The following is a 13366-nucleotide window of genomic DNA, read 5'->3' as shown; positions in this document are numbered from 1 at the left end:
ACTCATTTTGCACATGATAATGCTGGCAGTTCTTGGGTTTTTCATGTCCCTTCCCCCCTGCCCCTTCTCACTTTTACAAAACCAACTTAGCAGTAAATTGTGCTTAATTTAAAAGGGATGGTTTGGGCAAGATACCTGTTTGCTGGAAACCAAAATCAGGGACATCTGGCATTCATTGACTTTTAAAAGCAAAGAAATGACACAACTAAAATGCAGATACAGAGGATTTCCAGCTACTTTGGAGGAGGGGGGTGTTGTTTTAGTAAATTGAACTCAGATAGATTTGTTCTAGTTGCTCCTAGCTGTTGCTCTGGGTATCGTCTGGACTGAACCACTTGTTTAGATTATATACCACCAAGAAAACTAGCTTTGCTTCATAAAGTGTCTTTTCTTCTTTTCTTTTGTCTCTGTTCATCTGCACAGGATGGCTGCTTTAAGGCCTGAAGACCCTTCTAGAGCCATCCCCTGAGTCATCAAACTCTACCTTTCTGCCAAAAAAGCTTTTGTATCATATCCACAGCCAGGTACCTACACTGTACCTGGGGGAACTTGAGCTGGGAACTCCAGCCTCACTTCCAATTTCTAGGTTGATTTACAATTGAGGAGCCAGAGAATCACTTGGTTTGATTTGTTGGGCATACAGGTGGGAGTGAGAGATGTTTCCCAGAGCTGGCCAGGCCCTGTGATGCACAGGAGCTGGGTGATGCCCTGCCAGCCTGGAGCTGTGGGGCAGCTGAAGCAATCCCATCTAATCAGTAGCTGTACAACAAAAAACAGCCCGTACAGTAGAGCTTTATTTGAACTCGGAGAGAATAAATGAGTCTTTGGCATTATGTGGGGAGAGGAGGCTGTGCTGCTTGCTGCCAGTACCACATACTTTCTAACTCAAGAAGGAGCAGCAAGGCAGATCCCATAGACAGCATCAGGCACGAACCCAAAAAAATCCTGGCTTTGCCCATGGAGAGAGTGAGAAGTTGGATCCTCTAGAACAGAGTCTACTTTATGAGGAGTCAGAAACTGGGCCACACACAAACTGGGTATGTGAGGGTAGCAGGGCACTGCTGAGGGATCCCCAGGCAGGTCAGCCTGGGCCATACAGCCTCTATCCCAGCAAGCTGCAGAGCTCTCTGCACTCACTGTGCATGACAGGTTTTGTGTCAGCTGCCTCAGACTCCCCACATCTCCCCACTGCTGGCAGTGCTGGAGTCTGGATCAGTATGAAACCAGAATTTTAGAAGAATAACTCTCCCCACATTTCACTCACTTCCCTGTTTGTAATTTCTGGCTGAATCCTTCGCTCCTGCTGGATCTTCCCCTGGGAAGTGATTGAAAGAGCCTCAGCAGTTTAATCTAAATTGCCCTCCAGTTCCCTGGTGATGCAATTAATTGAAAGCAGGATTTTTACGTCTTTATTCTGCTTGAAAGTATCCCCTGGCCATCAGGCTCTCCTAGTAAGAGAGCTACGAGTCACTGTGCTGGCAGCCACATGCAGTATGAGCCTGGATTTCTAAGGGGATAATCCAGGGAGACATCAGGTCCCCCTGTGTGGCAGTCCCAGCCACAACCAGCCTCTCTTACAGTTCTATTGCAGTGCAGCATCAGGGGTAGTTTCTTGCAGCACTGAAGCTTGCAGTAGCTGACTTAAACCTTTCTCCCCACAGTAATCTGCAGTGGGAGAAGCCTCCAGTGCCTCCCCATGATTGATTTGCTTTTGAGAATTTCTGTGAATCTGCTCCCCTTGCCACAGAATTAATCACACTCAGAAAACAGACCTGCCTTTGCTAGAGAGAATGTGCTGAAATACAGTAAATTCCATGTGAAAATATAATGTCTGATATAGGGAAACTCTAAGGAGACAACTTGAATGAGCAAAATTCTGAGAGCTGGGTGAAGTAGGGTAGCAGAGTCTGGGATGAGAGAGCGCGAGGCTGTGGCACAGTGTGCCTCAGTTTGCCTGTTCCACAGATGAGGAAGAGGAGAACAAGGACTGGAGAGTTTAGGGCTCTGATTCATATTCCCTGTCAGAATTAGCTGTGAACAGGATAGGAAGAGGTTTAAGAATTTGCTTTAAGAATTTGGCCATAAGTTCTGACCGGCAGCTCCTCCTGCCCACGCGACCCTGGGCGGTGAGAGCAGACTGTGGCAGACAATTTGCAGGTGGACTCTGAGCCAAGGCTGAGCCCCAGTTTGGCTGCTCTTCCTTACGAAAGGGAAGGCATGTTTTGGTTTTCCTGGGCTGTCTGCAGAGCCTCTCTCTCTCTCTCTCTCCAGTCTGGGACAGGTGCCAGCCACATCCAAGCCTTTTCCCAGTGAGTTTAATAACTCTACTTCCTTCATCCTGTCTTGAGCTCTCAAAATAGCATCCTCAGGTATGACATGACACACTCTAGTGCCCTGCTGTCTGCTGCAGACAGTGTCCTCTTTCTTTCTGCTTATCCCTGCTTCAGTCTATACATAGTCCTTGGGATTGGCATCCTTTGTCATATTACAGATGCCAGAGGGACTTGGGGATAAGAGGAGGCAACTCCTGCTGAGAGCACTGGAGTATGCTGTAGAATGCTAATTCCCACAGCACTAAGGACGCCTTTTGGCATCTTAATTTAATTTAGTACCATACTTGCTTTGGTGTTGGGAGCACAGCACATCCCACAACACCTGGGTTTTACCTGAGGCAGGAGACCCTATCCTTTCACCTGAAAATGGTGGGTTTGTGCAGACTATGAAGCAGTGATCACAAATCTCCCTTCTCAGTTTAACTGCTGACTCCTGGCAAAGCCAAAACTCCTGAGCATGAGTTCATTAGCCCATTGGAACAGTGCTTCCTTGGCTCCTGACTTCCCTCCAAGGCTCTGGCAGCCAGACACCACCTCTGCTGCCAAGCTAAACCTTGCCATGCTGTGTGATGGGACAGGCTCAGCACACAGCCAGGAATGGGCCTGTTCTCACTCAGCCACTGAGCATCCCTGCAGACACGCTGGTTGTGCCAGCCTCCATCCTACAGACTTCCATACAGGCTCATATTTCCTTTGAAGCTGCCTTGTCCTTTCATCCACACCTTATGAGGAGAGGCAAACCCGTGATTGCCTCATCCTTCCCTACAAAAAACCTGTGTCTGGACTGCTGATGCCCCATAGAGGAAGTTAAATGACCCCTTGAAGGGACTGGCTGCCATGTGAACAACCTGGCCCAGCCACTGCAGAGCTCATTTGGCTGCTTTGGCCTCTTGCAGGCTCTCCAAAAGACATCTCTCCCCCTCCCTGCTTTGTCCTCCTGCCAAGTGAGCTGTGCTGTGCTGCGTCCCTGATCTTTTCTGACATTAATTACCCTTTCCTGGCTCAGGCTGCCCTGTTTGTGGCCAGGAAACCAAACTCACTTGTGCCTGGAAGCAAAGCAGGAGGGAAGAGAGAGTGCCTGCTTCCTTGGATGGCCAACTGGAATAAGCAGGTGTCTCTGAGCCCTTCCTGCCCCAGGGAGAGCTGATACAAGGCTCTGCCCATTGCAGCCCAGGCTGGATCCAGCCAACTTCTGAGCACCTGCTCTGCCTGCTGGAGTCTCTGGGAGTGAGGGTAATGGGCCAGCTCTGAATGTGTGCCCAGCATCTTCAGAAATGCGCCACAGACAGCACAAGTACAGTGAGAAACAGCAGGAGTAAACCCCGGAGGCCGCCCGTCTCCTTCTACAGAAGACTTTTTAGGCCACTAATTTAAAAGTTGCTTTCCTCCACTTCACCTGGGTGCTTGTGGTTTCTTCCCTGTTACCTCTGAAGAGGTAAGTGACACCAGTGGGGAGGCACAGGGCCCCAGCTCCTCATGTACAGCCTGTAGCAGTGTGACAACCCAAGGGTGGATGCTTCTCTAAAACACCACTGAAGACTTTCCTGGCACCAGCCACATGCTCAGTGCCACCCACATTCCCAGGGTGACGGTGCTCCTGTGCAACCAGAGATTTGCTGGCAGAATTGAATTCTCTGAGCTTCTGGTGAGGGTGTGCAGTTCTGCTGCTGGGCTTCTGGAGACTGCCCCCAGCCTAAATCAGGAGCAAGAGGCTAAGTCAGGGAAAGGTAAACACAGACACAGTGTTGTTCCTGACACTTTTACAGCACTCTGAAGTTCCCATCACACACCCAAATGAAAGAGCAGCACTTGGAGAGTCTTAACTGGCAGCTCCCCAGTTACAAATTCATAGTCTCTATTAATTCCTGTGCTATAAACAGACAGAAAGGAAAGTCCATACTTTCCCTGAAAAGAGCAGCAGCGTTTCTCAAAAGGAGCCTGTGTGTGTTTGCCACATCTTTGAGCCTGCATCCAACATAAAGGCACCCACGAGGCAGCGTTATTTCTAAAATACAGCACCATCTAGTGCTGTACTGCAGCAGGTCACCCACCCCGTGTCCCCACCCGCCACCCGCAGCACTGGGCTCCTCTCCTCTCTTTCCCTCCCCAGCCTAAGACTCTCTGCCTTTTGGGAGCAGGTTTTGATTTGGTTCGTGTGTCAGATGGCAGTGAGTTGTCTAAGAGCTGCTTCAAAAAATCTCTTTGTGCCTCTGTGTACTTGCAGCGTTCCAGCAGCCTCTTGCATAATTCATGGAGAAATTCTGTTAAAACTTCATCCAAACCCCAAATCATATGTGAAATGCAGCTGGAAACTATCTTTGTAGATTTGAGCCATTGCAAACATCCCTTCCCCCTGCTCCACCACACCTTTTATTCCTGTGTGTTAAAGCCAGGCAAAATTTCTAGTTGTGCAGAAATCCTGGGGCTGAGTGACACAAATACAGCTGTTTTTCTGGGCAGGGACTGTATCCCTGTGCTCTACAGAACCATAGAGGGTGATGTGCTGTTGCTGAGGGTCCAGAGGGGTAAGAAAGATATTATCTGCAACTTAAAATTTGCAGTTTAAAGCATTATGTTTTCACTGGAAAATAAACTTCATGAGGCTTGAAAACTGCTGATCTGAAGTATCTATGGGATAAAAGTGGGATTAAAAGGGATTTAAAATGCTGCAAACACAATTTGCTAGGTGTAGAAGTTGTTTGGCCAAAAGCAGAGCTGGGTGATTATTACGGAGTTAATTTCACTTACGTTCCCACCACCCCATCACAAATGATTGGCTTTTTCCCATAAGTAAAATTCCAGGGTTCAGATTAAAACCAAATTCTCTTCAAGTTATATCCATGATTCATGTACGTGTTAAGCTGTGTAACATGGTATTAAGAGCTCCTATAAATTAGAGTAATCTTTATATCAAAGCAACTTTACACTCTCTTTCCAAAGCCAGGCACTATGAGGTAAAACCCTTGAGCTGTAGGAGCATGGGAGGAGAAGCCAGTGGCCAGGAAATGCCTGCAGTGGTGCTGTGGGATTGACTCTTGCAGTACAGACAGGTTTCCTCCTGCTTTTCCAGGGAGAAGGAATGTTGTATGAAGAAAGCGCAGCCTGGCCATAGCTTTGTCTGATGTAACTATGGGTAGGAGTTGAGATGGAAAATGTTTCTTCTGTGGTAACCAATACCACAATGGGGGAGGATGCCTGAGAAACTCGTTTCTTTCACAAGCAAGTGCGTGATACCTTTTCCCACATTTATTTGACCATTTTACCCCAAGGAAAACATATTGTTTCTTTGCACCAGGCTTTGTTATTTTCACTTTCCCAGAGGATGCAGCCAACATCAGCATGAAGTTGTGAGAATTTGGAAGCAGAACTGCTTGCTGTGTGCATAAGGGGACAGTTTCCTTGTGACACCAACAGAATCAAAACTGCAAAGTTTCTATTTTGGAGCCAGCCCTGATGGCAATAAAAATTGTCTTTTTCAAGTCTTTTATTTATTGAAGCACGAAAGCCAGCAGGGTAGGAACTTGCTTTCCATGGCTCACAGCAAAGGCAGGGTTGGAGGATTGTGGTGGACAAGTTCTCCGACACAGCTGTGCTGAGACTCTTGGAGGTTCTGCTTTTGGAGCCCCAGGGCACAGTCATGAACGGTGGAGCCTTGGAAATCCACGTGGCCAAAGCATTTTGCTACTCAGCCATCAGGAAACCCATTTTGCAGGTGCTGTGGTCTTACCTCCACATGTGAAACGGGCCTCTCTTGCTGTTTTTGCACAAACAGGAGCTGCTGCCTCACGCTGGATCTGCCTCCCATAAATGCACCAACATCCTGCCCTGAAGGAGAGAAGTTCCAGACCCTGCCAAGTATCAACATCAAGAACGTGTCCCACAGAGACAAGGCCACACAGCAGCTTCCATGTGTCAGCATTCCCACTGAGTCCTTCCAACAGGCAGCCCAAATTCACTGCTCACACACACAGTTACGGTAAGCTAATATTCAGATTAAAACATTGGAAAATTCACCTTTATGTACCTCTCCTTGGCACTGTCTTAGCCTTTCCTGGGTCAGCGTGGGACTGTTGCCTCTCTTTGCTTCTAGACCTTTTATTTTTCCCTTTGCCAACCTAATTATGAGTGTCCCAGCTGAGAGGCTTTTCCATTTCCTTCATTTGCTAGGAAACTAAATGTCTGTACATTTCCATAGGGGTCTGTAAACATTTCATGGTACATTCTTCTAATTAGAAAACAATAGTCTGTAGTTGGGTTTACATTGCTATGCTTATTAGGAAGAAAATGCTGGGCTAGTTTTGTGTTATGTGCAACCTGAGAGTGTACATTTGTGTGCTGTTCAGAGGAGTATTTAATTGGTTTTTTGGAAATGTATCTTGGGGGTTTCTTGGTTTCTGAATCAACACAGAGACTTTACAGCTAGTTATTGTATGAAATTACAGATCACATGCTCCTGTGAACTTTCCCTAAGTTTATTCAACTTATAGAATGCAAGTTGAAGTAAGGAAGAAAAATTGCATGGCTTCAGCAATGAGCCATCTCCTTGGGAGGCACTACTTGTGACCAGGCAGTAAATTTTGGGGCAGTTGGGCAGAACTAGGAACAAATATCTCAATTAATATCTGTACAAAGGGGAATCAGAGGTTTCCCACACTTCTAAGATGATTAATAGTATTCTAGGAACATGCAGCAAGAATCCATGAGTGCATCAGTCTGATCCTCCATATAATACAGGCTGTAGTAATAAAAATCAGATTGAAATTAATGTCCTTTGAACTGCATATGTGTTTGAGAAAAGAGTCCAGTCTGCGTTAAAGGTTGCCAGTAGTGAGGAGTTGATTGCTACCTTAGTAAATTGTTCCATTTATTAGAAATGTTCACTTTATTGCTACTCTAAATTCTCACTTCAAACCCCAGTCTACAAACCTACATTTTTTCTGCCAGAATGAAAAGTCTTTGGTCAGTTTTGTTCCCTGCATTTCTGCTTCAACAGAATATAAGATCACTCTGTAACAAGAAGAAGAAATTGCAGTACTGGATCCTTCTGCTTGAAACTTATTTTGTAACCTTTTAATTCAATGCATGGCTCTTGCCTGGACCTTTTTCAGTCTATCCATGTCCTGTGAATAGTGAACCCAAGCACTGTGTGCTGCCATATGCATCAGTACCAAGTGCAAGGCTGGGGGAATTGTTCTTTGGTACTGATGATGTTACAACACCCAGTCACAGAAATGCCTCTTGGAAGACCATTTTTGGAGACCTGCTCACCATCCCTTGCCTTACAGAGTAAGACAGATCCTAACTCCCTCTGGTAATCTGGACTTGGACTTATTTTTTAGGAGCCACCCTCCCAGATGGCCAAAGGCTGCAGTGTGGAGGATCACAGCTCCCTGGAAGTCTCTGTTGTGAATCACAACAGGCACAGCCACAGGGTGCTGTGCCCCTCTGCCTGTCCTTGACAGAAAGAGCCCAATTCAATGCTAACCCTTAAGCAAACAGTGCCCTGACCTCCCAGTCAGCAGAGCAGCCCTTCTTGCTTATTTTATTCTGGTATTTGAACTGCAGCACATTCCAGTTGGGTAAAAAGGCTTCGCTGTCTGGAGCATGCCGGAGTCAGGTGGTGAGCATACCAAGAGCCAGACAGGATACTGTGCTTCCTGTGGGAGTAAACACTGAAAGTCATGCAAAGCATCCTTCATTCTGGCTGGGCCTCAGCAGCCAGCACGGCCGCTGGAAAGGAAGGGACTTCACAGAGACAGAGAGATTATTCTCTTCTGCCTTAGAGGCTACCTGGACTTTTAATTATATTTGAAACCTTGTATGTTTAAAGGCTGCTCACTTTGTTGGCAGAATGTACACACAAATTTCCCCCCGCCCTACATCTGCTGGGAGCTTGCAGCCTCACTCAGGGATCTGCTGTGGATGCTCTGCACCTCCTAAGTTTATATCTAAGACAACAGCATGGGATAACTGAAGAAGCTCTTGGACTTATCCCAAGCCTGCTCCAACGTAAACTAAGAGAGAAATGCACTGCTAATTAACAGTTCAGATTTTCCCTAAGTAATTGCACCTCTGGACTGTCTCTCTTAAGGGCACAGAGAATTGTTACTGCCAGGAGAGGGACACTGGGTTTGTCCTGCTTTTAAAGAAGTTCAGAAGTCATAAAGAGAATGTCTAAAAGTTTCATCAAGCTTCATAAAGAGTAGAGGCAGAGTTCTTTGGCAGAAACTCCCATATCTATTAAGTCCTCTTCAGCATTCACATGAAAAGCTAAATTCCTCCCCAAAACTTCATGGAAACCATTTGTTAGGCGTTCAAGACACCTTCCCATGTGGTGTGTTGTTGACATCTGAGCAGATTGGAGCAGATGTTGATGGCATCCTCACTGTTGCATTTTAGAAGCTGCACCAGTCACAGACTCAAGGCCAGCCTGAATTCTGGACTCTCACAGTGAGGATGAGCACAGGAAAGCCATTGGGATCACAGTAGCCAGCAGGTTCTGCAACAGATGGTAATAACCTTTCATCATAATGTTCAGGTGTTGTATTTTATGCTATTTTGGAGCCTCCCACTGGAGTGGGCTGGAAGGAAATCAAGCCCTGTCTAGGCATGTTTGAGCTGTGTTTCAAGAAATCCTTTAATTTCCATAAACAAGTGCAGTCAGAAATCTGGCCCTTGACTCTTGTCTGTCTTTATTCCCCATCTGTAAATAGAAATAGCAGCATAATCTGGCTTGCAGGGATATCTGAGGATAGAAATATCCCCACCACGCAGGAGCAGCTCAGTTAAAACAAGTCACAAGAGTCCATGAATCCCAGTATCCACAGCCAAGTCCCAAAAGGATTTTTCATCACCTTGTGGAAGAAACACTTCAGTTTTCTGACAATCAATAAAAATGAGATTCTATTTTTCAAAAAGCTTTGCCTTTCATACTGATCTCCACAAAGTTCATGGTGCTCAACAGATTTTCCCCAAGCTGGTCTATTATATGTGTTTTCCTAATGGAGAATTCAATATTTTCATTTTTGCTTGCAAAACTGTCTCTACATCAAACTTTGTTTTGATTTTTATAGACTCGAGCTCTATTTTTAGGGTTATGTTATTCATTGAGGCTTAAAGCCAGCAGAGTCATCTTGGTAAGTCAGACTTTATGGCTATTTTCATGAGATCAGATGTAACATCAGTCCAGGCTTTTGGAAGGCAACTGCTTTAGAGCTGCCAGTTAATTTGTGAGAAGATACTGCAAGGATATTCTCTTCCTATTGTGCATTTCTTCCCTAACAAAACTAAACTGTGTTCTAATACTTTAATGTCTGGAAGGGTTTTAATATCTCTTCCTTCTTGTCTAGCAACATTTTAAGTAAAGAACCAGATATGGTACCTTTTCAACAGAAGAGACAATCATTTAAAACCACTGTGATTTTATTTCTTTTTAGTGTTACCAGCTGATCTATTGATCTGTACTTCAACAATTGCTTTATTTATTGACCATGCCGTATTTTTAAAGTATTTTACTGCTGCTACAGCATAAGCATGGGTTGAAGAAAAGAAGGCTTGGTGGGAATGTTTTGAGGGTTGTGTCCTGCAGTGCTCTCTGTCTACTGAGGTTTCCATCATAAATCCTGGCGATATAATTCCATTTCCTAGAAATGTTCTTTGGCATATTGCAGATTTTTTCACCAATGCCAGTTGTTTGCAGTATCCCAGTGAGAAGAGTATTAACATGGTAGTTCCAACATGGGAAAACGAGGTGCTGGAGGGAGCTCTGCCAGAGTCTGTAGGGCAGCAGTAATGAATTGTGGATTTCCCTGAAGTGATTCCTCCAGGGAGAAACAATCCCAGATGGGTTGGTTCTTAGATTCTGGGTTGGTTTTTCTTTTTTGCAATACTGTTTTCCAGGATCTTCTTTTCCCCAGACAGAAGGCTTGCAGTAGTGGTCCCAAACTCCTCTATGAGATATCTGTGAGTTAGGAGACTTGGCACACACCCCTATCAAACACCAGCTGCTGCCACACACCCTCTTCCCTGATTTGTTATCTTGGCAAGCCCCTCACTTTGCATATCTGACCATTCCTTGCAGGTTTTTTCATTCTCCATTTGCCCTGATGTTCTTTCTATGCTAAGTTGAGCTGAAGATCTGGAGAAGAAATGCATAGTGGTGTGTGATTAGCTGTGCCAGTAGCAATTGTTATGGCCTGCAGTGGGTTCTGACATCTGTTCCAAAAGCAAAGCTGTTTTTCCTTCAGAAGCTCTCACATTACTCCAAATAGCCACATCCTTTCAAAACATGCTCCTGCGCTGTTCATCCTCTGCTCTGGAAACCACTGAAATCCATTCTTTGCCTGTTGAGGGACAAACAAGGCATATAATCAAGTATTTGTAGAAACAGTAATAAATGCTCAACAGCTTTTGAATCTTATTCACTTCATACTTAATTGAATAAACACCAAATTTCTAATTATTGCAAAAACTCACTGACTGGAAGCTTTAGAACTTTCTTATAAATTACAGTGCTGCTATAGCACAGATTTATATTAATGTTTCTTCAATGGTTAAAAAAACCCTACCTGTCCTGAAATGGAACATGTGAAATTAATCTATTCCAATTCTTTTTGCATTATTCTCTTCCCAAACTGGAAACCTAACTTATCTGCATCTGATCAAGTGCCAATAATGATTGTAAGCAAAAAACTTACCCAAATTCCTGGCGTGTTTTAGTTTCAAGATAACCAAGTACAGATTTCCAGGGTGTTTCTGTAACAGATTTTGTATTTGGTGTATATTTATAGGATATTTCTCTCATATGAGAGAAGAGAGGGTGATTCAGAGTTTGGGTTTGCACCTGAATTACTGGTGTTGGCATTTACTTCCCAGTCATTTTCTTTCAGCTGTGGGAAGATTATTGAGAGGCTTGACAAGGACTGGACAAACATTTTACCTGGACACCTGGACATTCTGTGCCTTGGGATTTTGCCCTTCCCAGGGTGGCCTGGATTCAGTTTGGCTGGGTGCTGTGTGCTGCATGTCTTTAAGAGAGTGACTCTCAAACTCCTTGAAGTCTCCAGTAAAGCCAGCAGAAGGCACAGCTGTTTATACTTTTATCTTGCTGTTTTCTTTTGCCTTGGGGTCAATCTTAAAATGAAATTTGCCTTGAGAAGCAAAGGGTAATGTGGGAGCCTTTCTGGTTCTGCACTTACTGGAATAGGTACAATCATTCACATTTTGCCCAAAACTCAGTGAAATAGCTGAATATTTTCTCGACAGCTGCCATGTCTAATCACACTTATTTGTGTATAAATTTTGACGTATGGTTCCCATTTCTGAGAAGCCTTCATGCTCTTTAATGGATACAACATTATTTTTAAATTGTGGACACAAGCAGAAACACTGCTTGACATTAGACTGATTCTGAAACAAGGTAACCCTATTTAGAGTTAATTATGACCCCTTGAGGGGAGCTGGCATAAGAAGCCCTGAGAATATTTGCAAAATTGGGATGTTAGTCCAAAGAATATTTATTGGGCTTGAAATAAATCCACATCTTTTTTTTTTTTCTTTCTTTCTTTTTTTTTCTTTTTTTTTCGTGTGTCAGTTTGAGAGGAACAAGTATAATTGAATTGGCAAAGCGCTCTCTCTGACATTGATTTTTACAACAACTTTACCTTTTAGACAAAGTCTCACATGTTATTGATTTGAAAATTCATTGTGAATGTTTTGAGGTCTGGTTTCTGTCTTCTCTGGGGAAACCAAAGAACAACACACAAAACATTACAGTGTAAGGTACGGGTCAGGAGCAGAACAGTACATGTGACATTCTCCTATTTTCAAACCCAATGTTTGACTTTCCAGAGTTTGTTGTTCCTCTTGACTTATTTCTCTCTGCATCTATTACAGTTATGACAGAGGCACAAACCATCTCTAGATTCATTTATGTGTGTGCCCATGCCCACACAGAGCTCCACTCTTCAGATGTCAAAAAACTCTCTTAAAGGGGGGAAAAATAGCAAGACATTTTTGCAAAATATTCCCTTCCTTTTGGTTTTAATTAGTGGTGCTCAATTACACAAAGGCATTATGATTGTATGAACAGAAAGACCCCACTGACTCTTTTGAGGGGGTCTTGCACCAGAGGAAACCACATCTACAGGGTAGGCACATTTCCCTAGGGACTGAGAGTACTCAGCTGTTGGAGATGCATTTACACTTTGTCTTTCTTAAGTGTTTGTTGTCTCTGCTGCCATATTTCCCCTTTGTTTTTTTCCCAGGCAATACTAAATGTCACAGGACAGATGCTGTTTAGGTAGGCATTAGGATATGGCTTGCCTGAATGCTATTCAGGAATTCCTCAATTTGAATCATTCATTTTCTAAAGTAACACTTCCCTATGCAATGAATCACTTGTGACTCCTACCCTTGTGACTGGGACACCTGGATGGACCAGCTCAGACACTCTGCAGCCTCTGCAGGCTTCCCTGAGTAGCACAGCCCTGTCTCATGTTCCCATTAACCCCCTGCTCATATTTGTGGTGTTTCAGAGCTGTGTTATGTTGCACAGGCAGCCAAGGGACACTGTGATGAGAATAAGTCTTTGTGCATTGGGGAGGTATGACATTCTGAGACAATTTCTCCAGTACAGAGCAAGAATTGATCACCACATGTGGATCCTGGAACTGCAGGGGACATCTGGGCTTGAAAAATCCCTTCAGGCTGCCATGCTACCTCCAGGTCTCGCAGAGCCCACACTGTGTGCTGGGTTTGTACATAGATCCTGAGTTTATTCACGTTCTGGAAAGCTGCCCCAGGAATGTCTACAATCTGGCATGTAGCATATTACAGCTGCATTGCTGAAAGAACCCTCCAGCCAGCAAATCCCAGCCCGTTCCTGCACAAAGGCTCCTCTCTGTAGCTGCAGGCTCAGCTGGGCCATGGCCTCCCGTGTGCAGATGTTTGTTCACCCTGTGTCCCCACCCCAGCAAGGGCAGGATCTGCAGGCTGTGGGATGTGGCTGTGTGCACCCCACCTGCATCACCTGC

The 13366-nt window shown here is 44.7% G+C and overlaps 1 long non-coding RNA gene across 1 annotated transcript in view; it reads left to right on the top strand.

Annotated features, from left to right (window-relative positions):
- LOC121470760 (uncharacterized) overlaps positions 1–13366 on the top strand; it is an 89457-nt gene that overhangs the window by 38941 nt on the left and 37150 nt on the right. The window contains exon 3 of the long non-coding RNA XR_005981964.2: positions 6106–6309. This is a non-coding gene — a long non-coding RNA (uncharacterized lncRNA). The remainder of the gene's footprint in view (positions 1–6105; positions 6310–13366) is intronic.

The sequence above is a fragment of the Taeniopygia guttata genome, chromosome 15 (genome assembly GCF_048771995.1).
Source record: "Taeniopygia guttata chromosome 15, bTaeGut7.mat, whole genome shotgun sequence".
Taxonomy (NCBI): Eukaryota; Metazoa; Chordata; class Aves; order Passeriformes; family Estrildidae; genus Taeniopygia; species Taeniopygia guttata.
This window is presented reverse-complemented; position numbering and strand designations above follow the sequence as displayed.